Raw genomic sequence first — 13,324 nt, 5'->3', positions numbered from 1 at the left:
TCCCACCAGATGTTACAATGGGCAGAACTCCTCCTCGTTACGAGCAACGGTTATCACAAATCCGTACATTCGCCTCGTTAAACAGATTTTAAGTCGTTTGCACGTGTGTGTGTAAGTCTTGCCTCCTTACCGTGGCCAAAAGCTGACAGAAAGATCATCGAGACACTGGTGGGGTGGTCGCTCAGTTGCATTTGGCATCTCCGCCATCTCCTCCGTGTGTTGCTGCATGTAGCAGCTGCGTGTGTGTGTAAACTGCCCCGCCCCCTCCCACAGACAGGGGAGAGATCTCGTCTCGATTGGAAAGATCGAAAATACACCGACCATAGACGCATTTGTTTGTCTTTTTGCATGTTAGAAACGAGTTGGCGACACTAAGACTGCGAGATAATGTTTGTGTAGCAATAATACATGACCTTTCTCTTTCTCAACTCGCTACTCGGAGGGAAGTCGCTGTCATATGCCTTGTGAACACTCCGATAATGCCTCTCCACGTTACCTTTCTTTGGCAGAGCGACGCTTGCTTTCCAAATAAGGCAAATAACCTTTGAATGTGACTTCACAAAAAAATATTCTTCCGTATATTTTTAGCTTTTTGCTCGGTCCCGCACCCCTTTTTTTTGTTTGTCTCTTAATTTGAGTTTTCCCGGCACTTGACTGAATTTGTATGGCTTTGCATTCTGGGTTAACAGACTGGAAAGCGATAGGTCACTTTTTCTGTCAATGAAGTAAACTCCTGAATGAAGTGGCAGGGAGGCCAAGGGAGGAGGGATCAAAACCTGTTTTGTCTATTTTAACGGAGCTGGATTTTTTTTTTATGAATGACTCGTGATCTACCAGCATTAAAGTACTGGGCACCTCTGGTCTAGTTAATTATAGTCTAGAAAAACAAGTTAGACAGTAGGCCTACAAGGAGTAGTTTAAAGCTACGGTGTGTAACATGTGTAGCATCTTTCACATGTTTGCTAATGGCTTAGGTCGTGCCCTGGTGGAAATTGGAGGAGTTTGTGTTTAGCCAAAGTTGGACAATTTCAAAGATACACATAGTAGCTTTAAGGGTTGTGTAGAACTATGCATATGAAATGTGAAGAGAGATTCTGCAGTGGCTATAATAAATAATAGTAAATAATGTGGCAAATATCCTTGTTGAAAGAAAGTGTTATTGTTAGAAACAAAGTCAATATTTGTTATACCAGGGTAGTGAGACCGTTTTAGTAATGAGAAAAAGAGTCAGCAAGCTTGGACTTTTTTGCAGTGGAATGTTACTTTTTTTTTTTGTAGAACCAGAAATTTGTATTTTATCTTGGGTTTTGATTCCCTTGCTTCCACTTTGTGATAACAGTGGCTCTGCAGTACCATTTAATCCCACATTTTGTCACACTCATTTATATATACACAAGTGCCCTGTGACATTCAAGCTAGCCAAATAACCAAAATGCTGCTATAATGCTATGTTCACACTAAACAAGAAGATAATATTTTCCTTGCCTTACTTCATATGGCTGTATCAATCTAGTGTGCTACAATTTATTGTGATAGACAGATAAAAAGTTTGGTTTATATAAACCAACTGGCTATTTTTATTATTGATGAAAGGTGCCCACACTACAACCAAGGATGTCTTTCACAGGCACAAACACACATCTTAGCGTTTGATGTGAACACACGCTAACAATGCTTTAATTTCTTGAGTAGCCAGAGCCTTTGCAGATGCCTTTAGAAAATCATTCCCTTCCCGTACAAAAAGTTCAACTCAATAACATCTTACTGAGACAACAAGATGGGGCCGCCATGTTTCTATGCTTCCTTATAAAGCTGTTGATCTTTTTCACTGTATTCTTGTTAAAGTCAGGCTATGTAATTGAACTGTGGCCAATCCCACTACAATTGACAGCGAAGGTATATTGCTAATGCTAGTATTACCTACTGTGAATGCTAAATGGATGGTATTAGCTAAATGATACAAATGCTATTAAAGAGGTTCTATAACTAAAGATAGCGCATTATATTTAGCGCCAATGGTATGACATGTACACTTCCTGTCTCCTAAATAGATGTGGTCTAATATATATTTATTTTATTTTGATATTTACCTATCAAACAAACTATTTAGAATTACGAATATTAGTTAGCTAGGGTGTTAGCGAGAGTCAGTTAGCTTAAAATGTTGACACCGTTTCACTTATGATAAACGCTCAGTGTTGCTGAGATAAAAAAATCTATTAGTCTCAAACTAAGTTTAATTTCATCTAATTTGGCATGCATAAAAACGCCACATAAGTGTCAGAATGCTCTGAATATACGTGGCTTGTGAAAAATGCGCCCTATATATACGTTGACTCTCTGGGAAAACAATCAGTTATAATCTGTGCTCTCGTTCACCTGCTGTTAGTCTACTGCAAATGTGTTGAAACCCAAGTGACACAGGTAGAGGAAATAGTCTCTCTTTCCTGTCTCTGATGCTATATTATGGTTTCACATAATATACTTTTCATTTAGTAGTTCCATTTAGCTCAAATGCTAAGCAATTGTGACAGTAACACATTCATGAAGTGTCGAAACTGACTCCGTAACATAAAACAATAAAAATCCATCTCTCTGTGAGACCTATATTTCATTTAATAATGTGTTCCTTTCACTCAAAGAAAGTATGTCCAAGTTCATAAACGTTTCAAAACATAAAACGACAACGGTAGTTGTAGTTTTGTCTGTCGTAGTACTACAACAAATATATATTTTTCAACTAAATGTTAATTAATGAGCCTGTAATGTGAATTTCGAAGTTTCCACTAGAGAGCGTCACTGGCCGTTTTTTTACTGACAGAACAAAATCAGCATAGGTTTACTGTACGTTATCAAATTACAAGCATTTGGAAGGATTGGAAGTTGTCAAGAGAACTTTCTTTCTGCTTGTGTTGAATAATGCATGGCAAATGTATGCGCAATATTCATGAAATAATCGCTTGTTTTTTAAACTATTTTTGAAAAATGGCGATACCAGTCGTAGAATCCAAGTAAGAGTGAGTTTCTGTCACAACCTGATGATTTTTTGTGTGGCTTTTCTTTTGCCCGTCTTTGACAGTGTAGAAACAGAGACGAGTGGGGAGACAAGGAGGGTTACGACATGCCACAAATGGCCCAAGGCTGGAATGGAACCTGGGACGTTGTGGTCGTCTGTTGGTTTCCCAGGTGGCCTAAGTGGGCTGTCTCATATACTTAATATAGTTTTATAGTTGGCAAAAATTCCTTTTTGGGACATGACCACTAAGTTACAAACGGCTAATAAAAACAAAATCACAAAGGAAAAGTTAAGAGATGACAGTTAAAAGACAGCAGATGACTTTATTCCGTTGCCATTGGCAGGAATCCACTGTTAGAGCCACACTGCCATAATTAAATGCACTGCAACATGATCAGTTTCTAAATGATTAATTAGTTTATTTGTCGTCTTGTATCACATACTGGACAATGCTACTGATTCTGTTAATGGAAAACCTATGCTTGGTGTGCATTAATGTTAGTTTAAGTTGTGAAATTTCTTTGGATGTAAGTAGTTTACATAATAAACGGCACTGCAGGTTTCCCAATATTGGCTCACACCTCAGAATTATAATACTAATAATAATACATGTTATTTATATAGCGCTTTTCCTGGTGCTCTAAGCGCTTCACAAACAAGTAAATAAAAAAAGTGAATAATGTGACCGCCCTGCCTTTATGGAACAATAAGAATGCTTAATAATCAGTACTGCGTTTGCCAAAAGTACGTTATTTCTCAATTAAGTAAAACAATTAAAAAAGAATAGTCTAAAAAAGGAGAATGTGAGAAAAGCACTTTGTTTGCTGTATCCTGTAGCTCACTTCAGTCAAATCCTGAAATTTTTTTTCTTGCTAGCTTTTCTTTCTAGTTTGTTTACACAATGATTGTTACTTTTATGATTTTATGGTTGTGTGCTCATATAACCTTAAAATGTGTTCAATCACTCTTGCCGTAGAGGGTGCAGTGTTTTGTTGCTACATTCACATGAAAAGCGGTAAAACAGCTCTGCTACGATGTGTCGGTTTCCTATGGAGAGAGCCTGACTAGGGGGGAAGCGCTACCCTCGGTGCTGCGCACCGGTAGAAGTTATTAAAATAATTTCCACTTTGACCTTGATTGCCACTGACCTTTTCCACTCGAAAAGAATCAGATGACAGCTGTATGTAGCTGCACAAGCTAACTAGCTGTTTTCAGCGCAATGCTCTGCACCCAACTTCGCGTTGAGTAAAGAGCAAATCGGGTATCATGTGAATGCAGCTCCTACTCTTGATAGATTGCACTAACTTTGTGTTGATTGACTTATCAGTTAATGGTTGAGCACTAATTAGACCCTCCAGAAAAACGCGGGCAAAAATCCTTGATTATGCGGGCTAAATTCCTTGATTATGCGGGCTAAAATCCTTGATTATGCGATTAAACATGCGGGGTTTTATGTGATTTTATGCGGTGAAATTGCGGGAAGTTAGGAAATATGCGGAAAGTTGCGAAATATGCTAAATATGCGGGGGAAAAGAATAACAATTTTTTAAAATATTGGGCTGTCTTATTTATTCTCTCTCACACACAACCTGCCACTAACGTTAAACCCCTTTACTATTCAATTAAACACATTCAATGTTTATTTATTGTAAAAGCAATTGGGCTATTTTAATCTCACACACACACCAACCCGACTGAAATGCGGGGATTATGCGGCCTTTTGATAAATACGGCTTTTTAAAAATCTGCGCCATTTGGCTGATTATGCGGTAAATTCTGCGATCGCAGAATCGCGTTTTTCTGGAGGGTCTACATAGTGATCTCACTATATTGTCACAAAATTCTATCTTACACACTACAGGGAAGGGAAAACCCAAAAGGCATATAGGACCCCTTTGTCAGGGTTGAGAGAGGCAAGCAGGACCCAAATGCAGATTAACAGAAAATACCTTTATTTCAAGGCTTCAAGGCTTCAAGACAGAACTCAGACAGAACTCTTCCCAGTGAATACAGTCCAACAACAACAAGGAACTCACAAAGACTAACAGAAAACAACAGACCCTAAATGCACACAGGACTAATCAAACAAACAAGAGACAGGTGAGGAGGGAGGAGAAAACACAGGGGCACCAGGTGAACACAATCGGGTAATCAGGGAGGGAGGGAAAACAGACAGAAAGCAACAGGCAAGACAGGAGTTGAACACTTTTCAAAATAAAACAGGAAACCAAAGACAGAAAAAGACAAGACAAAACACAACACAGACAGATCGTGACACCCTTATTGCTTCTTGTATTGATTTAACATTCTCCTGACATCTTTGATTGTGTTTTTGATTGTGAGAGGACGCTGGCGTTGCTTGTTCNATTTATAAAACTGACAAGTCAAATCAAGCAATCTGATTGGTCGATAGCGTTTTTGCGGACCTCTTTGATTACAGATTTGAAAACATCGTTGCTTGCTTTAAAAGTAGCACAATTCATTATGTTAAACCTTCAAAAGTATCTAGATATCCCTGCCCTAATGCCAAAGGAACTGCACACTGAATATGTTTTGCCGTTTGATGTCTATGTCTGGATCGCTGCGTCAAAAAGGAGGGCTTCTGCCCAGCTTCTGCCCCGTTACTTCTCCGCTGCTTTCTTGTTCCAGTATGAGACGCAAAGCTGCAGGCAGTTTGCTTTTCAGCCCAACGGTATACTGTTTTTCTCAGACGCGGAGGGATACTGACTTGTTGTGAAAAGTAACTTTACAATTCTACCCGTGGTATACGCTCAGTATATCACGGCTAAGAACCAATCAGATTGCTTGATTTGACTCGTCCGTTTTATAAATATATAATATATCTCCCCTGAAACCATACTTTTTATAACCCATTGTTTTAGATTTATTTAATTCATTCCTCAAAAAGATTAACCTTACACTTGTTTTCATGAGTGTTGTGGAGAGTCTCAGAAGTACTACATTTGTCCAGGTTACAACAGGGGGACATAGAAGGAGTGCAGAAATGAAATGGAAGCAGAGTTTTTCTTTAGCGCCTTGCTATGCTTTGCCTTGCATTGATTTTTGTGCAGGTAGAACACATTTACATCCTGGTGCGAGGCCCAAAACCTCAGTGGCATATTTTGCAAACTCATCAGCTGGCATGCTTTGTGCTAACTTTACTGCCTCTGCCAGTGTTTCTGTTGTAAAGGCTGTAAATGATTCAAGCTTGAACCGATTACATCTGCGGCTCATGCTCTGCAGGTACACGTATAAGTAGATACGGCCTGCAATGCTGCTTCTACAGCCTGATGGAGGCATACCTCTTCTTGAAACAACATTTTTACAGTCCAAATTTAGAACAAAGCTTTGAACTGCCAGTCAAAGTGAAGTCTCGCTGTGTGAAAATAGCACAACTAAAAAGCAAGGAGAGACTTTTAACACACCAATCACACCATTAAGCCGAATCAAATCATGCTACCCCTAATTCTGCCCAGGCTTCTCGAATTATACGTTTCCCTGATGTATTTGAGGCGGGCATGTTTCCAAGATCTCTGTGTTACAGTCCGTTTGATGCCAAATCCCCCTAAGCATATCTCTTGTCTTGCACTTGGCACGGCACAGCTTGGGAAGGTATTTGGGAGCTTGTAACTGTGTGTTATGTTAGAGGTACAGGCAGGGAACCGAGCAGGGATCATGTTTTATCAACGGCGGAAATGCTGACCGCAGAAATTTGCTTTGGCGGCCAAGAGGCAGCTGACCAAGTGACACGCACAAGCGAACAAGAATGCAACATAAGCCGCCGGTTCGCCTGGTATTCATCTGTCTTTGTCACTGTGTCTCTTGAGTGTGGCTTTGTGTCCACCACACACAGACACAGATGATAAGACCCTAGAAAATGTATCACCCCATTTTAATTTAGAGCCTGTGTAGAGTGTGTAACAAGGTTTCAAGGTTTTTTATTTGTCATACGAACATAGCTACAGTGTAGTTATGACGATGACAATCTTGCAGTGCAACACAATAAAACAGATAAACAGACAAATATAGTGCAAGTAAATAGTAAATACAAAAAGAAAAATAGTTTTAAAAAAAAAGTAAAATAGTGCAATACTCGTACTCCTATTAGTTGTTGTATTCACATGGATGTCTTTCAGCAATTTATTTTAAGCCACCAGCATACCCTCCCTATAATTGCAGCAAAACAAGGCACTCATAAGGTCTCTCTTCATAAATGCTCCGTGTGACTGTGTAACACAATGAACAGACTCACTAAATGCCCCAGTAGAAAACATTGTTTCTCCCCACAGCAGGCCTGACACACACACCTCAAAATCTTCTAATCATCAGATTTTTCATGAAAACGTATCAAACTTTGGCGTAAAAGATCTTCACTTTACACTCGTTTAAAATATATTTACATCCCATAAATAAAGCTAATCAATAACAGAAAAGAGGAAGTAAAGCTACAAGCACACATACAGATGATTGAATAAATGGAATTCAATACTTCATATTGAAAAAGACAAGATTCCCTCACAAAGGAAAGAGTTGAATTGTTCCTGGAAAAATGTTCTCCCATAAAAAACATATTGGAGTGTAAGAAAGAAGGAAGTACCCCATCAGATGTACCCTAAAATTAAATGTCTGTCATCTCTATATAGTGAACTCTGTCTTTGAATTAAGGACAAATACAGTTGTTATGTTTAAAGCAAGGGAGTTGTAGGAAGGGAAGCTTTGAAGCTGGTTTGACAATCAAACAATAATTAAAAGATAAAATTATGTCTTCTCCTAAAGTCCTTAGGCAGTAAAGAATCAACTTAATAACCCTTAAGTCTCAAGAGCTCTCAGCTTGTTTCTCTTTTGGACTGATCTGCAGGTTGTTCCAGAAGAAGAAGTGAAGGAGAGCGTAAAAGGTGGCCTTCAAAGACCATCTGTTTGCGTTGAGGATCCCAAAGGAATCTCTCCGTCGTGGAGGAAACCAACACGTAGAAGAGTCTTTGACTTCCTCCTCCCTTCCAGTGTACCACCGGTTACTGAGCAAAAAATAAAGAGAGCCCTTTGTCCTGAAATTGGTGCTTTGAAAAACAAGTATGAGGGAGGCTAGCACTGAAAGTTAACTTTGTACTCCCTTTTATAAGTTGTTCTCCCTGTTGGTGAGTCTTACTGAAACTCCCTTTTCTTGTGTTTGTTGTTTTGTTTACAGTCATCCACTTTTGATTGCTTACCGACATCCATTACACCGTGGCACCTTTTGCCATTTTGCAATAGATATTATTTGTACAGTGGTGTTTCTATTGATTCTTCAACTGGTGCTCGTGTCTCTGTTTGAATGACCATCGGTTTCTTTCTTTCTGTCAAACTTGTCCTGTTTTGGATAAACGTGAACTCTTTTTTACCTTCTATATTGTAGCAGGAACGATTTTCTATCTTGTAGGTTTAGCAATAACACACATTTTTCTGTTTTTACATTTCACCACTAAATTCACAATTGGATACACGCACATATATATATATACAGAGTTTATGGGATAGGCGCTCATGTAAGTCGTTGTAAAGCAAACTGGGTCTTATGAACTGTAAGGCAGCTTCTGTGTCCAAATATATCCTCTGTGCCATTTAAAGAGATTATTGATTTACAGGTGGCATGAATAATTAATGTGCAATAACTGCGATTATTAACAGACTTTGTAAGCTGCACCCAACTCAGATTTATCTATAAAATATATGAGGTTCAAATCAATCCTTAGAAATGTTAACCGTGTCCTGTTCCCGACAGAAAAACAGAATGTCATCCGTTTTCATTTGTGGGAATTAAATCAAAATAATTGTTCAGACCTGTCTATTTTATAGTTTATGAGATCAGATTGCTCCTTTTAAATATTATAATATCACAGATTTAACATAAAGGTTTATTGTTCCTTTTAAATATTATGTATTTTTTCTGAGACGTGCAGAATATTATTTAAAGTCTAGTCCTTGTATATCAGCTCAACATTAGCACATGTAGATCTGCTCCATGCGTTTCTGTTCTGACAATCACTTTTGAGAAGACAGAGTAGAATGTTTCCCTTTCTGTTTTCCTCCGTATCTGTCAGGTAAATCTGTTTTCAAAACTAGAATTCAATTTGTAGTCTGCCACCTTTTGTGTTTGCTTTCTCCATGTTGGTGCTTTTGTCTAATTTTTTGCACTCCTTTGTTGTTTCTTACACGTCTTGTTTTTGATGTTTTTTTCTTAATGTTCTGTAGGTGGCTTGATTTCTTTGTTTGTTCAACCATGCAGACTCTAACCAATGTTTCTATTAACCTTAAACAAAATCTAAAACACATAACTTGTATTCCAGATGATATTCCCCATGCTGTATGATGAGAACAGTGGATGAAAAAGCTGCCATGAATTTGAATTTGTTGAACATTTAGCTGATTGTTATTGAAAGAAAGTGACTATTTTCATCTTTAATATTTTCTATAATTTATCTAATTGCACAATTCCAGCAGAGCAAAACCATTCTACATGCATAATATCTGCCACATTGATATCTCCTATATAACCTGTCAACACAAAGGTCACCTAATGCCAACGTTATTGTATTAGGTGACCTCTGGGTTCAGGTTTTATAGGACATTCACTCATTATTAACATCTTCATACAACAGACACCTTTTTCTATCGTAGATCACTGGTACTCTTTCTTAATTGACTTACATTTTTGAAGCTGATGGTCCTGTACTGTACGTAAAGATAAAAAAAGACAACCAACTGTTGATATGCAATTGTTATACATACTATATTTGTATAAATAAATCTATGTGCTTGTGTACAGTGAATTCTTCGTCGAGCCTTTATTCATGTCACATACTACATCTTAATGGTATCATTAAGTTAGACAAGATGCGATAAACCTTTATTAATCCCTGTAGGGAAACACAGGTGTCGTAGCAGCATTTAAGAGTGAAACCTGGGATAGTACAGATAAGAGTTCACGTACGGATAATACGAATTTTAAAAAAAGTAGTATGAACAAAAATACCAACATAAGATACGGGGAATCACTGAGTAATTTACATAAATACATATAAGTGAGGATAATTATGAATAAAATATGTGCATGTCTTATGGCTATGTGCAGGTGCAATTGCAAGTACATACAGTAATAGGGCTGTTTGATTATTGCAAAAATCATAATCACGATTATTTGGGTCAATAATTGATATCACGATTATTAAATACGATTATTCATTGACTTTGAAAACATCAATTTATTGAACTTTAAAACAAATACAAATAATCATTTGAACAGTATTTTTTAACTGTTGATTACCCTGAACGTATAATTCAACTGAAAAACCAATACAAAAATTAATTAAATAAATGATACATTTATATTTACTTTTAAATATATAATATCAAAAATAATTAATGCCAATAAACAAGATCAACACATATTTTGGAGCGCACTTCAACAAGCTACTAAATATATATAAATATGATAAATACAAATCAATTAGACCAAAATTAATTGGATGAAATATGTCACAACCTAGCAAAGCTAAATAATTGTTTTTTTCGATTATGTTGTTTTCGTAATTGTGGCAGGCCAAAATCGTAATTGCGATTAAAATACGATTAATTGCACAGCCCTATAGTATTTAGTTACTTTGATTTTGCATTAAACTGCTTAAAATGACTACTGTTAATATTCTGCATACTTGCTTGCAATTTTAGTTTCACGTTCTAAAAGCTAATAGTCGTCAAATTTGGAAAAAAGTCTGCAATCTTCCCATAAAAACCTCACTCTCCTGTCTTTAATTGCCAGATGTCTGAACTCCAAGCCCCATATATTGGCATAAATGTAGAAGCATGAAGCATTATTAAGTTACTAATTTGTCAAAATAATTGTTGGGGTGTTTATTTGTGGTGACCACAACCAAATGCTTGTCTGTGATTGCCTTCTAGTGCCGCTGCTATCGGTGAAGTGGCTAAACGTGGGGCTCTGAAATGTCCCTCTGAAGACTCCTCCAGGTTTGTAGCCCTGGAACAGAAAGTCAATGGCCTTTTGTTAGCTCACTACAAAGAGTAGACAGTGAAACTAATAAAGAGACTCTTGTAAATGGGAGGCATTAAAGTCAAACAGTGACAGTAGAAGCACAAAGAAGAGCTGTTTCTTCCCTGGCAAAGTGTCGCTACACAGTGTTATGTGCAATAAAATCACTATTAGAGCTTTTCTCAAGCAAACAATTCTACAGCAAGTGACCACCAAAGCCTGAAGTGACACAACTCAAGACTTTAATGCAGGTGACAAATCCCTCACTAGAGACCATGGCTGTTAATCTGCAGCAAAGAGGCTGAATGTAACACCCTCTCAGGATCACATTACCACAACTTAAATTCTTATTTCTTATCATAAGGAAAGGTTCTGTTCAGAGATACTGGAGTTAAACCACAAATGATGAGAAATATTCATATAACCGGCTGCATCTGTGCAGTAAGTAACACTTTCAAAGATATAAATGGTGTGAACATAGTTTTGACCCGCCTTCTTTGTAATGCTTAAAATACACTCGGAAATATCGCAGAGAAATTGTGTGTTGTTAACACTTCCAACTTTTCCAAGGCACTAACAGCCAGCCATTCCTCTCAGACTACACTTTAATAATTTCTTCTTGGCTCTTGACATGACAACACTATTTAAACTCCTCAAAAGGTTGGGAAAAAAATATCTACATGGTTAAAATATGGACAAATGTAGGAATTTCTTGCCCATAAGTATTCCTTGAGAAAGAAAATGTGCATTTTCTTTTGTTTAAGGCTAATCAATTTAGGAGAAAAAAAATATGGCATATTTAATCAAACGAGAGGGCTTGTGTGGTTAAAAAGGGGAAAAAAATTATTTGAACACAATGGGAGGACGAAGATTAATTTGCAAAACCAAATATTGGCATTTCAACAGTTCTACCTCACTATTGGGAATGATAGGACGGTCCCAAAGTCAAAAGTATGTTGTAATGTTATTTCCACAACAGTCATGCTGTTTACTGACCTTTGACCTTCCTGCACTCTAACACATTGGCTGACGTTGGCTAAGTTCACACAGGAAGTCAAGAAGCAAAACAAAATCCTTTTCCCACCTGTATGGATTAAACGCTCAAAATGCCTCAAGCCAAATGAATCAACACTCAAAGCCGTAAAAGCATCAATATATGAGATTCAATAGAGATTTTGGGTGGTAACACTTCAGAAGTTTTACTACATTATAGCATCTCCTTTTCTATCTTTTCATGCCTTTACTCAGATGAACATCACAGATTTTGCCCGAGGGCAGATTCAATTCTCTAAAGAGCGCAGTTAAATATTCATTATAAGATGAACATTCCCTTCAAATATGAGGAGATGAATTAATAAATACAGTCAAGAGTTATCTTTTAGAGACTATAGTCACCTCATGCTTTAAATCTGTACTTCGTTGCATTGATTACATTGCATTTGATCACAGAGCTTTAATAGGTGTTATTGTATGAAATACAGAAAACACTTCCCCCTTGTGGTCTTACTGAGTACTACAGGCATGACTGTGCTGCCTTTTGAGTCATGCTGTCCAAGAGTCAGTGTATTCATTTGTGTCCGTTCTGACTCAAGCTACAAATCCAGTTTATTAAATTATGAAAATCAGATCAAAAATGTCTTTCTGTATATTACATTCTTCCTGATTCCATGTTTAACCTTCATGGAAACTCGTGCTTTGTTTTTCTGGTGACAGTCTATTCTATAGGCTTAGTGAGTGAGCGATTCATGAATCACAACCAGAGTTGTAGCCATGGAAAATTACATCAGTGACATTTGGAGGGTCGTACGCAGCCGTGATGTGGGCTGAAATACAAGCCGCTGAAGGAATGTTCACAATGTTTCACAGAACTGAAGCACAGAGACTCTGAGCAGAGTTACTCTGAACTCATCTCCGCTGGAATAATAACAAAGTGTTGTTCAATAGATGGATGTTAATGTGGAACAAATGTAATCTGTATTTGTTGTTTTTGAATGGAAATGATTTCAGACTCATGTTTGAAGACTCATGTTCAAAGCAGAGCAGAACTATGACAAGCTGCTATAAGAGAGGTTTAAGTAGATCATTTCTACGTATTTGTAATAAAAAAGACAGAGCACATTGGAGCAAGCAAGACATTATAAAAGAGGACATTTGATTAAGGGAGTACAGAATCTAATAAAAACAAATGCAACAAATATTGGTTTTCTGTGGAAAGTTTGAACAACTATATTGCATTTCACAGGCTGTGTAAAAAATATAACAATGCTTACTTACGGCATGGTCAA

This window comes from Notothenia coriiceps, unplaced genomic scaffold (genome assembly GCF_000735185.1).
Source record: "Notothenia coriiceps isolate Sejong01 unplaced genomic scaffold, NC01 NC01_scaffold00015782, whole genome shotgun sequence".
In the NCBI taxonomy this organism is placed as follows: Eukaryota; Metazoa; Chordata; class Actinopteri; order Perciformes; family Nototheniidae; genus Notothenia; species Notothenia coriiceps.
Note: the sequence above shows the minus strand (reverse complement) of the source record.